Source organism: Cetorhinus maximus, chromosome 11 (genome assembly GCF_964194155.1).
Source record: "Cetorhinus maximus chromosome 11, sCetMax3.hap1.1, whole genome shotgun sequence".
Classification (NCBI taxonomy): Eukaryota; Metazoa; Chordata; class Chondrichthyes; order Lamniformes; family Cetorhinidae; genus Cetorhinus; species Cetorhinus maximus.
Genome location: NC_135889.1, coordinates 39,170,535 through 39,189,541, shown reverse-complemented (window position 1 = coordinate 39,189,541; position 19,007 = coordinate 39,170,535). Strand labels below are relative to the sequence as shown.

The window sequence follows — 19,007 nt, the reverse complement described above, 5'->3', positions numbered from 1 at the left end:
ATTTTTGTGCATCTCTGAGTGTTGACAGTGACAGCATGAGGGAACTGAATTAGCGTCAGTAGAGACGCAATCATTCAACTGATATGCTTCATCTCAATGGTAATCTACATTACTTCAGTTCCTTCACTCAAGCAAACTAAGTACCTTCTCAAATACAATCACAAATACAAGGTGAATATTGATCACCTGAACAAAAAATATCAAAAGACAGCTGTCTTTTTAAGAAAGGCTCTTGATTGTAGCATTTATTCAAAATTAACCAACGAAAGGAATTGTGCTGTAAACCAACAAAACACCAGAGAGCCTTTCAATTCCTCCAACAATTCCCAATCTCAACTTTGTTGTAACAGTATGGAAATGCAATGGATGAAGGCAGGAAGTAAACTTTAAAAATGAAGAAAAGTTTCCTAGTTACTCGCAGGCATCTCTCAATAAAGACAGTGCGTGACTCAAAGAAGCAAGTCCAGAGTGAGTTAACCATCAATTACTAAAAATATTGGAAACAGAGTGTAGGATAGAGTATAATATAATAAGAAAAATAGCTTATCATTGCAGCAGTCAGTCTTACTATCTCAGTATTATGAAAATGTATGCTGTATGATAGAGATGTGGTTTAGATTAGGTTGCTTGGATCCATGAAGAGAATGCAACATAAATAGGTGGTAAAAGCAAAATACTGAAGGTGCTGGTAAACTGAAACAAAAGCAGAAAATGCTGGAAAAAAATCAGCAGGTCTCTCAGCATCTGTGGAGAGAGAAACAGAGTTGACATTTCGAGTCTGTATGACCCTTCTTCAGAGCTGGTTGTGTCAGGTTAATACAATCTAAGAAACAAAGAGTTTGTGCAAGGATTTTAGCTAGTTTGGAGGCAACATGTCTATGTTGCTGTTGTTACAGCCGTTATTATTGTTACGGTGTGATATTTATAACCGTGTAAAATTATCTTATCTGCATAATCAAAGCCTCCGTTCTAGTCAGAAAGAGGTGCATGCAGTGCAAAACTGCCATCGGTGTCACATGACAATAATCTCAATTAACGATCTAGAGCAAATCATCTAACATCAAATATGCACATACACTAATGTTCACTAATTCTTTGGTATTCAGTGCTGAGAACTCATCTGGATTGGTAAGAGTTAAAAGCAAGTCCAAGAGGGATTTCCTATTATTGTAAGTATAGAGACAGTATCACAGATATTATAAACAAACAAGTTATACGTCCACAGAAAATACAAACAAGTTGATTTATCTCTGATGCATATAATTTGGATTAATCTACTCAGTTGATGTCAGTCAGCTTCTGAAACAGAAGAGCAGGTTAAAGTTTCAAACAAGATCCTCCTCAGGATACTGGTAATCAGGAATACAAACAGAAAATACTGCAACACTTCTGAAGAGCTCCACTTGAAACCTTAACTTGTCATTTTCTTTCAGATGTTGACTGATTTCTGTCATGAAGCTACTAACGTATATAATATTTTGAAAAATATTTTTCCTTTAAAAAGAGGTTAGTCTGCGGGTATGTTTTAAGTGGATTAAAGCCAGCTAGTATGGGTGCTTTGATATGTACTAGTTTTGATACGTAAGAGAGATAGCGTGTATTTGAATTTTTTGAATAGAGCATTCAAGAAGTGGGGTGAAAACCTGACACCTATCTAGCAGATACTAAGCCATATGTTTATATTACTAATAAAATTGGTATTATGAAAAGGGTTTCATTGTTAAAAGGTGAAGTTCAAAGAGGTTGTTGATACAATGAGAATTAACATTCAATGGGGCTGGTAGGTATAACTTCAGTAGTTTTCGGACGTGCAGGGAGAGACCATGTAAGATCAAAAAGGCCTCCAACTGGCTCCACAATGAAAAGAACCTAATTTTGAATTCATACAGTGAAAATGCTTTGCCTGGTGTTTGGTTAAGTCTATGGGTTGCTGTTGCCTTAATGGAGATTAGTTTGGGAATTTGTTAGAGATTATGATAGTAGTAATTTGTAACCATGTGTACATATATTTTAACCTATGTAAATTAATAAAATGTTTCATTTAGTTTAATGTAAAACCTTGAGAACTAGTGGTCTGGTTCCTGAGTTTAGAGTCGCATCTCAAACATAACACTTAAAACAACTGTCGTAACCAATAATTTTAAGTTTCCCTCTGGGATTTTTAAATAATTCCACTTTACCAACTGCATCGGTCATAACAATCTCCTACTCTTGACTAAAATAAGAAAAATGTAAAGATCTGGAAGAGATGTAGATTCATGTAGTTTACAATGTTTAACAAACTTCTGCACAATACTTAGCAGAAATCAAATTGAGGTATTTTACTCAGGCTTTAAAAAAAATAGGTGGGTCACAGTTTAGTTGATCTTCAAAAAATTTGTCATGAGTGAATGTAGTGATGTTGCAAATTGTAAGAGAATGATTTTCGAGTCCAAATATAATGCTCCCTGTAAAGTTTTGATCAGCTTTTTCAATGCATGGCGCCTTAAAATTGTTTTGCACAGCCACACAGGCAGGGTATTTAAAATGGACCAAGACCTGAACAGTACCTTCCAGGCTGCGGCACAACCACAGCCACATGCACAAAGCCTAGCAGGGGCATCATCTACATATAATACTATTAATGAAGCTTCAAGTTGATTCTCTGCCTTCCAAACCCAACAAGAGGTTCCTGATAAAAAGCTCCAGTAGTCTCAAAACACTGCTAAGAGCACACGAAGTAATAATTATTTATAGATTTATCAACAACTTGAGTAAAATAGTTTGCAGAACTTCTGCTAACCAAGGATATTAATATCGACTAACTTGAAATACAGCCACATGATGGCAAACATCTGGCATCTTGAGAAGTAAGAACCTGTGTACAGAAACAACGACAACCATCTTTAAGCAGGTGGTAGAGGGGTGAGGGGTTTAGGGAGAGAATTCCCAAGCTTCGAGCCTAGGCAGCTGAAGGCACAACTGCTAATGGTGCAGTGATTAGAATGAGGGATGCGTAAGAGGCCAGATTTGGGAGAACACAGAAATCTCAAATTGTTGTTGCACTAGAGGAGGTTACACAGGTTGGGAGGAGCAAGACCATGCAGAGGTTTCAAATCAAGAATAAGAATTTTAAAATTGAGGCATTGCCACGGCAAAAAAAAATAAACCAATGTAGGTCAGCAAACATAGGGCTGATAGGTGAACAAAATTTGCTGAGAGTTAAGTTACAGGAATAAAGAAATTTTTGGTTGTGTTCACATTTATGTGGAAGCACTCATCACTTAATGTAGCTTCTTTTGGAACTCTCCTGTGTGAAAATGTTACATCTAATCAAAGGGAGCATAGGAACAGGCCATTTAACCCCTTGAACTGTTCATCATTCAATGAGATCGTGGTGATCCATGGCCTAACTTCATACATCTGCCTTTGCTCCATAACCCTTATGTTAACAAAAATCTATCAATCTTAGTTTCAGAATTAACAATTGATCTAAGATCAATTACAATTTGTAGAAGAGAATTCTAAACTTCTGCCACCCTTTGTATGTATAAGTGTTTCTCAATTTCACTCCTGAAAGGTCTGGCTCTATTTTTTTAAAACTACGTCCCCCAGTCCTAGACTGCACAACTAAAGGAAAAGGATTTTGCCAACTAATCTATTTGTTCCCCTTGATATCTTGCAAATTTTGATCAAGCCACCCCTGAACCTTCTAAATTCCAGGGAACACAACCCTAGCTTGTGTAATCTTTCCCCCTAATTTAACTCTTGGAGTCCAAGCATCATTTTGCTAAATCCATGCTGCACTCCCTCCAAGGTGAATATACCCTTCCTAAGGTGTGATAGAACTGCACTCAGTACTGCAGATGTGATGTAACCAGGGCTTGGTATAGCTGAAGCATGGCTTCTACTCCCTCGCATTCTAGCCCTCTAGATATATCTTTGATCAGGTAAAAAAACATAAATTTCTCATATTTATGTTAAAATCAAAGTGGTCCCATATTTCTTGAAAATTGTTAATTCTATGTACAATGCAAATTTAGACAAACCTTAAGTTGGCATTTCATGCCAATAATCATATTTAATGGAGGATGTAATGGCACACAAGAAATAAAGAGAGACAAATCAGTAATGTTACATTTTCAATAATTATGTATTTAGATGCACTGTGCTATTAAATGGAAATATTAGCCTAGATTTTACAGCACATGAACCCTTAAACAGCGCATAAAAAGAAATTATGGCCAACGCCACTCCATGTTTTCCTGGGACTTCCGCACCGCTCTCGCCAAAAACTGTCAGAAGATAATTATCACAGCTCTGCCTCATTAAAACCAACAATGGGTGCAATTTTCCAGCATTTAATCCATTTTCACTTCAATGCCACATAGATTGAGTTATAATGGCAGTGATTGCCTGGCAGTGGTGTGATTTATAAACTGGATAATGCATTCAGTGAACGCTTTTTAACATGTTTGCTGATCCAGACTTGTCATGACCAACCAGTTGCTGGAAGCATTTTATACTGAGAGACAGCCTTCATTAATAATTTAATTTATTAATGACATAAATATTCCTGGCAACATGACTAATAGTTAAATAGTTGAATATGTGAGTTTTATGGTTTACTTATATCTGATTTCAAAACAGAATTGGAGAATCCCAATCCTTTCCTAATCCCTGACAGCTGCAAACATTATTGATGGTTTCGCAAAATGGCAAAATACAACCAAGCGTGTTTCCAAGTGTTAATAACGGATACCAAGATTCAACGTTGATGTAATTCTTTGACCAGAGCAACTGATGTAAAGCAATCTTTAATACATCTGATTACTTGGGCTGGATAAGACCCCCCTGAGCATGGCAGTTTAATAGGGTGTAGAGATCTGGGATGTGGGATGTTCTGAGTTTGGGGAAATAGCAGCTGATGCACTTGAGGAATCTTAGCATTGGCAACAAGGAACTGCAAAAGAGAGTGATCTGGCAAATGCATCACTAACTGGGAAAGGAAGACAGCAAGAAGCCAATGTGATTCAGTGGTAACATAAAGAGTATGAGCAACAAAATATAGCAGGCTGGATCACCTACTACATTATAACAAAGAAAAAGCAGGGGTGGGGGGAACGTAATGAGAAGAGAAACAATGAATTAAGATTACTGAGAACAAAAAGTGTAAACAAAGTGAAAAGCTGTTATCTTAGGACATCATGTAGGTTTATTAAGTGCTGTGTCCTGCTAATGCTAGATGGCCACCAATACCCATTTGCACGTGCACACTTGTCCACACATGTGCAGAAAACCAATTTTTAACTTATAAGCTTTTTATTTTAAAAATGTGGTAAAAGAGCACACAAAGTAAACAAGAGCCCTGATTATCATGGTGCATGACATGATAATAACTGATTGTGGTAGTGGACTCCAGTATTAGATACTATATGGTACTCTGTACTAGATACGGGGTGACCTGGGAGTTGAAGGTCAGATAGCACTTGTTGCAGCCTGTCTTGATAAAATTCAGTTACTGCAGATAATGTGTTCATTAGGAAAATGTGTTATCAATAAAGTTAGCTCAGCTACAATGTCGACGGCCTGTGTGCATCCTTGAAACAAAAAACAACACAGTACTCAGTCTCGTCGGATGATGGTGCAGATTGGAAATTAGGTATGGAGGTCAGAGTGCCTGATTTTCTATTCCATTAAAAACAGTGCCAGGAGCAGTCTTGGATTTTGGAGCAATGTTGTAATTCCTCTGCAGATTTTCACACAGGCTTTCCTATGATACAGCATGAGATAAAACTAAGAATTCTTTTCTCCCCATCACCAACACATTCTTATTCAATTCTCTCCCTTTTTTTCCTCCTCTCCTGAAGATGCTGCAGCTTATCAGGCTTAATATTAAAAAAAACAGAGACAGTCGGTGTCAGTTCTCATTAGGATTGCTAAGAGTTGGAATTTTGATTTTAAAAAAAGGGAAACTAAATGGAGAGGATAGGTGTCACACTGAAGTTGGGGGAATGAGCACAACTCTGATCTCCACTGCTCGCAATGACGTCATGTCGGTACAACTGTGTGTGCACCATGTTGGTAGTAAACACAACCTTTATTAAACCGTTATTTTACATTTGTCTATACCCAGGAAGGGGAGAATGGGCCAAATCTTCCAGTCTCCGGATTGTCGGAGACTGGACGTATGACTGAAGATGCGCATGGGGACCCTGTGGAAGTCCTGGCACAGGGGCCTATGTGGGAATAGCCCGGGAAGTTTCAACTTCAAATGGGCAATACCCCTGCTCCCCAGAGCCCTGTGTGAATGTCTCCAACTCTAACTCAAGAGTCAGAGACTTGGGACAGTTCCATGGTACTTACCTGGATAACTACCAAGGAAATGTTAGACAGTTTAAACCGAAGCCCAAATCTCCTGGTCTCTGGATCATTGAAGACCAAATGTATTCCGGAAAATGCACTACAGGACCCCTCATAAGTCCCAAAGCACTGACTCTGTGGGAATCGCTCGAGAGGTCTGAACCTCCAATTGGTAATTCCCTGCTCCCCAGGACCCTCCAAAAAAGTCTCCACTTGTGAATTAGAGTCTGAGACTTGAGAGACAATTCCAACTTACTTATCCGAATAGTTACCAGGAAAAGTTAGACAGATTCAAACTTAGTCTAATACCTGGGTAACTATACAACTGACCTCCCAACCCACCCAATCACTCTCACTGACCACCTGATTCCCCTCTTGACCCCCTGACTACCTAACTTCTCCCTGACCTTCCAATTACAGCAAACTTCCCACCAGAAACCCTCCCCCTGCCCCGGCCCCACCACCCAACTCCCCGCTGACCCTTCTGGCTCGGCCCTGACTAACCGCTGCCTTAACCTAACTAGCGCCTACCACCCGACTCCCGCCAACTTGATCTGACAACCCCTCCTGACCTGATTACCCCGACCCACCTACCACCCTACCCACCTCACCCTCTGCACCCACCTACCAACATACTCACCTCACCCACTGCACCCATCTTCCCCTCTACTCATCTGCCACCCTTAACTACTTACCTCACCCACCCTATCCCTTACTCCACACTACCCAGCTGCCAGCCTTACCCACCCTACTCCCTTAAACTTAGCTTTTCTCTGTAGCCTTTTAAAGAAGCTTTGAGGCATTTAAATTCTTTAATTACCAGAATATGGCAGCTAGAACCGTAAAAAGGGAGGGGGGGGCTGGTCTTCCCCGATGATCCAACGCTCCAGAGAAGCCGTTCCATTTCAATCACCCTCCTCATTTCTGAAGAAGCCAAGGCTGGAAGTCCTGACCAGAAATGTGGTGCTCTGCTCTGGGCAGAAAAGTAGGAGCAGAGTGGCAATTCAACGGCAGTTGCCACTCCTCAGACGATTTGGGCCCTAGTCTTACTCCTAGGTAACACTACGACTGACCCTTCCAACCCACCTAACCACTTAGCCCACACAGACCTACACACCTCACCCTCTACCCGCTTTACCCACTGCCCACCCTACCCACCTCCCACCCTACTCACTTATCCACTTACCCACCCTACCCACTTTCCACCTTACCAATCTACCCACCTCCCACCCTGCCCACTTACCCACCTTCCACCCTGCCCACTTACCCACCTCCCACCCTACCCACTTACCCACCTCCCACCCTACCCACTTACCCACCTCCCACCCTACCCACTTCCCACCCTACCCACTTACCCACCTCCCACCCTACCCACTTCATCCACTTACCCACCTCACCAACTTACTAACCGATATCACCCACCAACCCACTCACTCATTCGTCCACTCACCTATTCACTAACATTCAGAGGGAACCTTTAAACTTAGCATACCGGGGAGGGGGGGGGATGTCCTGTCTCTCCCCGATCTCTACTCCACTCCAACAGAGTTCCCCGAGGGGCGCTTCAATTTGTATTTTTGTGAAAGCCGGGCTCAGAAGGTCCCGGTAGGGTTGCGCACCCATGTCGAGTTGGGGGAGTTTACAAGCACAGCAGCAGTCCAGCAATCATTGCCCATGCTCGGAAGATCCAGGCTCAGATATCAGATTTCCACTAATAGCAGTAGGGAGGCAGAAAATGTGCAAACAACAAAAGATATACGGTTATAAAAAGACCTGATGCTCTTAAAGTACACCAAGTGCCCAAGATATAACTTCTTAAATGAGTTAGCATGGATTTAGGAATGGGGCGTCATGAATAACTATCTTACTAGGGTTTAACAAATGTGTTATCATAGGCCATGATCAAATATTTAAGGAATGGAAGAAAAAGGCACATCAAAAACCGCATACAAAAGTAAAGGGGCTTGGCAAGCAGCCTAGAGAACTTTAAAGAAAAACTGCAGGTGGTCAGACAGGTTAGTGTAACAGGTGGTCTGCAATAAATTGCATTTACAAGTGTGAGGTAACACACTTTGGGAGGAAAACAGTTACAGTACCGCTATGGGAAGATATTGAATGGTGTGGATGAAGAGAGGAACAAGGAGTACAAATACATCATTCCTTGTAAGTGCAAGTATATAAAGCCATAATAAAAATGAATAGCATTTTGGATTTGATAAATGGAGTCATAGAGGACAACAGAAAAGAGGTTCTGATAACTTTGTACAAATCTGCTTGGATATAATGTATAAGACTACAGTTCGAGCATTGCGTACATTACCAACCAGCCACTTTTGGTGTTACAGAAAGGGCATTAAAGCCACTCGGGGAATACTGTATAGATACATCAGGGTGATAACCAGGATGAAAAGCTACCAAGAGACATGAGATAAAAGAAAAACACTGAAGGACATGAAGATATTTTGAAAACACCCCTGAGTACTGCACAGACAATGAATTAATGTGTGTAGTTACTACTGCAACAGCCAATTAATGTACATAAAGGCTAGACAAAGAATAAATGACACAGATAACAACTCCCTGTTTTGTGGTGTTGGTTGAGGAATGAATGTTGACATTATAGCAGAAGAAGTCTCATGAGATTTTTATGTGCATCTGGACAGGCAGCTGGGAACTAAGTGTAATAACTCATGCGAAAGATTGCAATCCCTCAATCCTGTTTAAGTGCCAACGTATATTATGTTCCTAAAGGCATAGCTGCACTTAAATCACAAAGGGCAGAATTTCAACTGATAGTCCCTGGCCACAAGACAGGACCAGCTGCAGGTTGGAAACCAAAACAGTGAAGGTGCAGGCTTTGCCCTGATCCTTGAACTGAGCCACGGTATTAGCATCCCACCTCGAGGATTCAGCAGCAGAAGTGTGATCCCCACAAACTGAGACATTCCCTCAGGTCAACTCACTTTCCAGCTGCACTCATTCCTCTCTTTTCAGGCTCCTCTTCACATCCCTATATAAGCAGCCAAAACTCTCTCACCCTTATCCAATTGCCATGGCTCAAAGTCATTCTCTACAAATGTCGTCCTTCCCTATTCTCCACACTAGCCATTAGTAACACTCCATAGCTTTCCACTATCTCCCCTTGCAGGAGAAGAGGGTACACAACTTTGGGGAAATGGAGACACCCAGGGTGTGGCCCTCCCCTGATAGGCACTTTGTTGGCCACTGACAATGTGTGCCCACATGTGCCCACCTGGTCCCTTGGGGAGGAGGTCTCGTTCCAGGCTACATGCGTCAGCAATGACCTGTCATGAAAACATGAACTCATACATGTCGAGAGCTGATTCTCCACCAGTAGGTCCTGCCTCTATGGAGCTGGATCTCTGTGTCCTTTTCCTTTGTTCTGTGGGCAGCACGTTGCAGAGGAGAACACAGCTGGTGCTGTGCTACCTCTGGTGTTGCTGTTGCTGCTGTTCATATTGGTGTTGCTGCTCTCCTTGCTCTTCTTCAGAGGTGCAAGGTGGAGCTGCATAAGATGGTCCCATGCTGTGAAGGCTGGTAGCAGGTAGATGGACCTGAAAGTGAGTGAAGGACAAGATGGGTGAACCGACTTCCAAGAATGTGGCAATCAGTAAAGCATTGAAAGCAATCTCTGAGAAGGAGTGCTATAAGCAACAGCCTTACACCCGGCCATGGCTGCAGCTCTTCAGTTTCGCTGATCAAAGGCTTCCCAGCCTGTCAGTTTTATTCAAAATGCACTCCCTACTGTGCACTTGCTCAGTGATTCAGTTAAGTTGCTGACAGCTCAGAAAATAGATTTTCTGGCTGTTAAAGCCATGATCCTTGGTTAAAACAGAACGTAATGACCTATTTGAATATTTACCTGATACCTCCAAGGGGGCTCCTCCCCTTACCTTCAAACCCACCCGCGTCAAAACCAGAAGAGGGTGGGATGATGTCGGGCCAATATCAGCACCCACCTGTGCTGTTAGGAAGGGAGTTCCAGGATTTTGACCCAGTGACAGTGAAGGAATGGCGATATATTTCCAAGTCAGGATGGTGTGTTGCTTGGAGGGGAGTTTGCAGGTGGTGGTGTCCCCATGTGTCTGCTGCCTTTATCCTTCTAGTTGGTAGCTTTGGTGGGTTTGAAAGGTGCCATCTATGAGTTCCTGCTGTGCATCTTGTAGATGGTACACACTGCTGCTACTGTGCATCGACGGTGGAGTGAGTGAGTGTTTGTGGATGGGGTGCCAGTTAAGCAGGCTGCTTTGTTCTGGATAGTGTCAAGCTTCTTCAGTTTTGTTGGAGTTGCATTCATCCAGGCAAGTGGAGAGTATTCCATCACACTCCTGACTTGTGCCTTGTAGATGGTGGACAGACTTTGGGGAGTCAGGAGATGAGTTACTCGCCACAGGATTCCTAGCCTCTGACCTGCTCTTGTAACCACAGTATTTATATGTCTAGCCCAGTTCAATTTCTGGTCAATGGTATCCACAAGAATATTGATATTGGGTGATTCAGTCATGGTAATGCCACTGAACGTTAAGAGGTGATGGTTGGATTCTCTCTTGTTGGAGATGGTCATTGCCTGGCAATTGTGTAGCGCGAATGTTACTTGTCACTTGTCAACCCAAACCTGGATATTGTCCAGGACTTGTTGCATTTGGATATGAACTGCTTCAACATCTGAGGAGTTGCAAATGGTGCTGAACATTGTGCAAATATCAGCAAACATCCCCACTTTTGACCTGATTGTGGAAGGAAGGTCATTGATGAAGCAGCCGTAGATGGTTGGGACAAGGATATTACCCTGAGGAACTCCTGCAGTGATGTCCTGGAACTGAGATGATTGACCTCCAACACCCACAACCATCTTCCTATGTGCTAGGTATGACTCCAACCAGTGGAGAGATTTCCCCCCGATTCCCATTGACCCCAGTTTTGCGAGGGCTCCTTGATGCCATAGTCAGTCAAATGCTGCCCTGATGTCAAGGCCAGTCACGCTCACCTCAACTCTGGAGTTCAGCTCTTTTGTCCATGTTTGAATCAAGGCTGTAGGAAGATCAGGAGCTGAGTGATCCTGGCGGAACCCAAACTGAGCATCAGTGAGCAGGTTATTGCTAAGCAAGTAATGCTTCATAGCATGGTTGATGATCCCTTCCATCACTTTATTGATGATCGAGAGTAGACTGATGCGGTGGGAATTGGTCGGGTTGCATTTGTCCTGCTTTTTGTGTACAGGACATAACTGGGCAATTTTCCACATTGCTGGGTAGATGCCAGTGTTGTAGCTGTTCTGGAACAGCTTGGCTAGGGGCGTGGCAAGTTCTGAAGTACAAGTCTTCAGTGACATTGCTGGAATATTATCAGGGCCCATAGTCTTTACAGTATCCAGTGCCTTCAGCAATTTCTTGATATCACATGGAGTGATATTGAATTGGCTGAAGACTGACATTTGTGATGCTGGGGACCTCTGGAGGAGGCAGAGATGGATCACCCACCCGGCACTTCTAGCTGAAGATTGTTGCGAATGCTTCAGCCTCATCTTTTGCACTGATGTGTTGGGCTCCTCCATCATTGAGGATGGGGATATTTGTGGAGCCTCCTCCTCCAGTGAGTTGTTTAATTGTCCACCACCATGGAGGTGGCAGAATTACAGGGCTTAGGTCTGATCCGTTAGTTCTGGAATCGCTTAGCTCTATCACCTGCTGCTTACGTTGTTTGGTACCCAAGTAGTCCAGTGTGCAGCTTCACCAGGTTGACACTTCATTTTTAGGAATGCCTGGTGCTGCTCCTGGCATGCGCTCCTGCACTCTTCATTGATCCTTTGGCTTGGTGATAATGGTAGAATGGGGGCTGAGGCCCGAAGTTACAGGCTGTGGTCGAGTATAATTCTGGCACTGATGGCCCACAGCGCCTCATGGTGGTCCAGTCTGAAGTTGCTAGACCTGTTCAAAATCTATCCCATTTAGCACGGTGTGAGTGCCACACAGAACAATGGAAGGTATCCTCAATGTAAAGATGGGACTTTTGTCACCACAAGGACTGAGTGGTGGTCAGTCCTCCCGATACTGTCATGGGAGATGCATCTGCGGTAGGCAGGTTGGTGAAGATGAGGTCAAGTATGTTTTTCCCTCTTGTTGGTTCCCTCACCACCTGCCGCAGACCCAGTCTAGCAGCTATGTCCTTTAGGACTCGGCTAGCTCGTTCAGTAGTAGTGCTACCAAGCCACTCTTGGTGATGGATATTGAAGTCCCCCACCCAGAGTACACTCTGCACCCTTGCCACCCTCAGTGCTTCCTCCAAGTGGTGTTCAGCATGAAGGAGTATTGATTCATCAGCTGAGGAAGTCAGGGGGGGAGCAGTGCATGGTAATCAGCAAGAGGGTTCCTTGCCTATGTTTGACCTGATGTCATGAGACTTCATGGGGTCCAGAGTCGATGTTGAGGACTCCCAGGGCAACTTCCTCCCAACTGTATATCACTGTGCAGCCACCTCTGCTGGGTCTGTCCTGCTGGTGGGATATGATATACCCAGGGATAGTGATGGCCATGTCTGTGACATTGCCTGTAAGTCATATTCACTGAATCATACCTATGTCAGACTGTTGTTTGATTAATCTGTGAGATTATTGTCCCAATTTAGGCACAAGCCCCCAGATGTTCATGAGGAGGGCTTTGCAGGGTTGACAGGGCCGAGTTTGCCATTGTCATTCCTGGTGCCTAAGTTGATGTCCTGTTTCATTCCTTGTAGACTTTGTAGCAGATTGATACAACTGTTGGCTTGCTAGGCCATTTCAGAGGGGCAGTTAAGAGTCAACCACATTGCTGTGTGTAGGCCAGGTAGGGGGATTAGTGAACCAGAGGGGTTTTGTGACAATTGACAATGGTTTAATGGTCATCACTAAACTTTTAATTTCAGATTTTTATTGAATGCAAATTCCACCACTTGCTGTGGTGGGATTCAAACCTGGGTCCCCAGAGAATTACCCTGGGTCTCTGGATTACTAGCCCAGTGACAATACCACTATGTCACCGCCTCCCCTACTTGGAAGGTAAATACTGCTGTTCTACTGTCACAGGAAATATAGTTGTTATACACTAGGAATTTCAAAACTATTTGTCAATATTTCATATTGAGTCCTGGAATAGGAGGCAAGAATAGTAATGCCAAACAGAAAATTTATTTAAAGCAGTAACTGGAGGAAACCATCATAACAACTTGCATTATATAGCGCCTTTAACATAACAAATTCTTCCAAGGTGCTTGAAAGATCAGTTAGGAAACAAAGGGCTGAATTTTCATTCCAGAGTCAGGATCCCAACCCCATTTCTGGGTCTCAACCTGTCACTGCTAAATGTATGACACTAATTTGAAGGCAGCGGCCAATTAGTGGCCAACTGGTGCTTTCATCATCCAACCAGGGACTGCAGACACATTGAGGAGGTGGAATGTAGACAAAGCAGGCAGGATTTCAAGGGCACCTGGCTACAACACCCGAACTACATGCATGTTAACCAGCAGAGGCAGCATATTATAGAGTTAAGACCTGACAACATCCCAGCTGTAATAATGAAGGCTTGTGCTCCAGAACTAGCTGTGCCCTTAGCTAAGCTGTACCAGTACAACCACAACAGGCATCCACCCAACAATGTGGAAAATTGCTCCAGTTTATGTCCTGTCCAGAAAAATTAGAACAAATCAAATCTGGTCAATTATCATCCATCAGCCTACTCTCAATCATCAGCAAAGCGATAGAAGGTGTCATTGACAGTGCTATCAAACAGCACGTACTCAGTGACGACCTGATCTCTGGGGCTCAGTTTGGATTCCGCAAGGGCCATTCGGCTTCAGATCTCAGAATCAGAAAGAAAAACTCTCCACTGGTTGGAGACATGCCCAGTATGAAGAAAAATGGTTGTGGTTGTTGGAGGCCAATCATTTCAGCCCCTGGAAACTGCTGCAAGTGTTCCTCAGGTTAGTGTCCTCGTTCCAACTATCTTCAGCCACTTCATCAATGATTTTCGGACCAATATATGGTCAGAAGTGAGGATGTCCGCTGATAACTGGAGTGTTCAGTTCAACTTGCAACTCCTTAGATAATGAAGCAGTCCACGCCTATATGCAGCAAGACCTGGACAACATTCAGGCTTAGGCTGATAAGTGGCAAGTAACATTTATGCCACACAACTGCTAGGCAATGACCATCGCCAACAAGATAGAATCTAACCATTATCGCATGACATTCAATGGCATTACCATTGCTGATTACCTCACAATCAACATCCTGGGGGTTACCATTGGCCAGAAACTGAACTGGACTAACGATATAAATACTGTGGCTACAAGGCTAGGAACCCTGTGGTGAGTAACTCACCTCGCGAATCCCCAAAGCCTCTCCACCATCCACAAGACGGGAGTGTGATGGAATACTCCCCACTAGCCTGGCTGAGTGCAGTTCCAGCACTCCAGAAACTCAACATTATCCAAGACAAAACACCACCGCTGATTGGCACCGCATCCACCACCTTTAACATTCACTCCCTCCACCACTAGCACACAATGGCAGCAGTGTGTACCTTATAAAAGCAGCATCCAGCTCCATGCCATGCCTCCTTCAACAGAGCCTTCCAAGCCTGCAACTTCAACCACCTAGAAGGACAAGGGCAGCAGTTAATCGGGACACCATCACGTGCAAATTCCCCAAGTAACTCAGTCACCCTTACTTAGAACTGTTATCATTGTTCCTTCACTGTTGCTGGGTCAGAATCCTGGAAACTCCTCCCAAACAGCACTGAGGGTGTACCTGCACCACATAGACTATAGCAGTTAAAGGCGGCGGCTCACCACCACCTTCTCAAGGCCAATAAGGGATGGGCAATAAATGCTGGCCTAGCCAGCAATGCCCACATCTCAAGAACAAATAAAAATAAGTCGATCATGCCCTACACCCGAGTAAATCCTGCCACGCAGGCAAAGCCTTTGTGGCCCCATCTATCTGGAACTCAATGTACTTCTCTGTCCTCTCGTACAGAGCAGCTGTCACCTGCCTGATGTTATGGATGGGCAGACGTTTGCGATATGCCACACAGGTCCGCCACTGCCTCCCACCACCTTCTCTCTCTCTTTCCCCCACCCCCACATTGAAATGACCCAAAGGCAAAGAAATTCAGCGCTGTCACTTTCACAGCTACTGACAGGGCTTGCCCATGTGACCAGCCAGGCCCAAGGTCTTCTTTCACAAGGACACACAAATCAGCAGCCAACTGCCTTAATAGTCAACCTCTGGGAGCAATGCTGTTCTGACATTTCAAGGAGGATGATTCTTTGGTTATATATCCTATAGTGAGCACAGCATTTTCATGCCCTCCCTGCCCCTCTGGACTTCACATTTGTGTCCCTCTGAACCAATAGGCTGTATGTGTTGTTGGCACTGCTGCTCCTTATCACGACCCATCGCCAGCTCAGAATAGCTGATCCAAGGATGGCCTTGCTTGGCACCAGCTGTACGGGAGCAGTTGCCTGGGCCCCTACACCCGCACCCCCCCCCGCCCCCCGGAATATGTTCCAGTGAACCCCGCCCCACCACCCTGCAGTTGCACTCCCCTACAAATACATCAGCACTTCCACCTGAAACCCTGCACTGTGAGCCAATGCATGAGTTCCTCTCTGCTCCTTCCGCTATTTATGCAATGGTCTGTATTCCCAAGGCAAATGGGATGATTCAGCACTACTCTTTGTTACTGCACACTCATTGAAATTACTGTGCAAGAATTAGAGCTGGAAACATATCTCAGCTCTATTAAAAGAAAGTTCTACACAGAATCTCACTGTACAACTTGACCTAGGATGTTAAAGCATCAGCGCTGAAGCTTTGCATAGTGTGCAAGAAAAAAAACAGGCAAACTTATATGGCACCTTTCACGAGCTGAGGATGTCTCAAAACGTTTTACAGTCAATCAAGATTTGTTAGTAAAGGAAGAAATCAGTGCTATAGTGAGGAATGAGGCACTGGAGAGCAAGACGTAGAGTCAGTCTGGGTAGAAATAAGAAATAGCAAGGAAAAGAAGTCCCTGGTGGGAGTAATCTATAGGTCCCCAAACAGTAGTTCAGCAGTAGGGCACAGTATAAATCAGGAAATACTGGGAGCATGTAAGAAAGGCACGGCAATAATCATGGGTGATTTTAATATGCATATAGACTGGACTAATCAAATTGGCAAGGGTAGCCTCGAGGGAGAGTTTATTGAGTGTATTAGAGATTGTTTCTTGGAGCAATATGTTGTGGAACCAACCAGGGGGCAGGCTATTCTGGATTTGGTTTTGTGTAATGAGATGGGATTAATTAATGATCTCAAAGTAAAAGATCCTCTAGGGAAGAGTGATCATAGCATGCTAGAATTTCAAGTTCAGATTGAAAGCGAGAAACTTGAGTCCCACACTAGTGTTCTGGAGTTAAACAAAGGTAACTACTTAGGCATGAGGGCAGATTTGGCCCTAGTGGACTGGGCAGGAAGACTACAAGGTAGAACAGTTGATGAACAGTGGCAGATATTTAAGGAGATATTCAATTCCTCCCAAGTAAAATATATTCCAAAGAGGAAGGAGGATGGTAAGAGGGGGAAAAAGCATCCATGGCTAAGCAAGGAAGTTAAAGATAACATAAAGGCAAAAACTAAGGCATACCAAATTGCAAAGGTCAGTGGCAGGCTGGAAGATTGGGAAACTTTTAAAGATCAACAAAGGGTCACTAAAAAAATAATAAAAAGAGCAAAGGTAAATTATGAAAGAAAACTAGTGCAAAATGTAAAAACTGATAGCAAAAGCTTCTACAAGAATGTAAAGGAAAGAGAGTAGCTAAAGTGAATGTTGGTCCCTTGGCGGATGAGACTGAAGAGTTAATAGTGGGAAACACAGAAATGGCAGAGGCGCTTAATCAATATTTTGCCTCAGTTTTCATGGTGGAGGACACTAGTACCACCCCAATAGGAACAGGTAGTGCAGAGGGTATAGAGAAGGAGAAACTTAGAACAATCACCATCATTAGGGAAAAGGGACTGAGCAAACTACTGGGATTAAAGGGTGACAAGTCCCCAGGACCTGATGTCCTACATCACAGGGTCTTAAAGGAAGTGGCAGCGTAGATAATGAATGCATTGGAAATAATATTCCAAAATTTTCTGGATTCTGGAACGGTTCCAATGGATTGGAAAAATGCTAATATAACACCCTTCTGCAAAAAGGGGGAGAGGCAGAAAACTATATACAGCTGTAGGAAACTATAGATCAGTTAGTTTAACGTCTGTCATTGGGAAGTTGTTGGAATCCATTATTAAGGAAGTAGTAATGGGGCATTTGGAAAGTCAAAATGCAATCCATCAGAGACAGTATGGTTTAATGAAGAGTAAATCGTGTTTGACTAATTTGCTAGAGTTCTTTGAAGATGTGACAAGCAAAGTGGATAATGGGGATCCTGTAGATGTAGTATATCTGGACTTCCAGAATGCCTTTGATAAGGTGCCGCACAAAAGATTAATACACAAGATAAGATCACACGGAGTTAGGGGTAATATATTAGCTTGGATAAAGGATTAGCTAACCAACAGAAAGCAGAGAGTCAGGATAAATGGGTCCTTTTATAGATGGCAAGCTGTAACTAGTGGGGTGCCACAGGGTTCGGTCCTTGGGCCTCAACTATTTACAACCTATATTAATAACTTGGATTCAGGGATAGAAGGTGCTATAGCTAAATTTGCAGATGACACCAAAATAGGCAGGGAAGTAAGTTGTAATAAAGAAATAAGAAATTTACAAATGGATATGGACAGGTTAGGCAAATGGGCCAAAATTTGGCAGATGGAGTTTAATGTGGATAAGTGTGAGGTTATCCATTTTGGTCAGAAGAATAAAAAGGTGACTTATTATTTAAACAGAGGGAAACTTCAGAATGCTTCAGTGCAAAGGGATCTGGGTGCCTTCATGCATGAATCACTGAAAGCTAGTATGCAGGTACAGCAGGTACTAAAGAAGGCAAATGGAATTTTGGCATTTATTGCTAAAGGAATACAGTATAAAAATAGGGAAGTGTTGTTGCAACTGTTCAAGGCATTGGTGAGACCACACCTGGAGTACTGTGCACAGTTTTGGTCCCCTTCCTTGAGGAAGGATGTTGTTGCATTGCAGGTGGTTCAGAGGAGGCTCACTAGATTGATTCCAGAGATGCGGGGCTTGTCTTATGAGAGATTGAGCAGTTTAGGCCGATACTCGCTAGAGTTTAGAAGGATGAGAGGTGATCTAATTGAGGTATATAAGATGCTAAATAGGATAGACAAAGTAGATGTGGAGTGGATGTTTCTCCTTGTGGGGCATTCGAGAATGAGAGGCCATAGTTTTAGGCTAAGGGGTGGTAGATTTAAATCAGGGATGAGGAGGAATTACTTTTCTCAAAGGGTCGCGTATCTGTGGAATTCACTACCTCAGAGTGTAGTGGATGCCAGGATGCTGAATAAATTTAAGGAGATAGACAGATTTTTAATTAGTAACGGGTTGAAAGGTTATGGAGAGAGGGCGGGAAATTGGAGTTGAGGCCGAAATGAGATCAGCCGTGATCCTATTGAACGGCGGGGCAGTCTCGAGGGGCTGAATTGCCTACTCCTGCTCCTAGTT

At 43.4% G+C, this 19,007-nt stretch overlaps 1 protein-coding gene across 4 annotated transcripts in view; it reads right to left on the bottom strand.

Annotated features, from left to right (window-relative positions):
* The window catches only part of hecw2b (HECT, C2 and WW domain containing E3 ubiquitin protein ligase 2b), a 413,575-nt gene that overhangs the window by 334,591 nt on the left and 59,977 nt on the right, over positions 1-19,007 (bottom strand). Inside the window, exon 2 of one of the 4 annotated variants that reach the window (XM_078551842.1) lies at positions 14,922-14,994. The exons of the other annotated variants lie outside the window; for them this stretch is intronic. The gene's annotated coding sequence lies outside the window, so the exon portion shown is untranslated. The remainder of the gene's footprint in view (positions 1-14,921; positions 14,995-19,007) is intronic. 4 annotated transcript variants of the gene reach the window in all.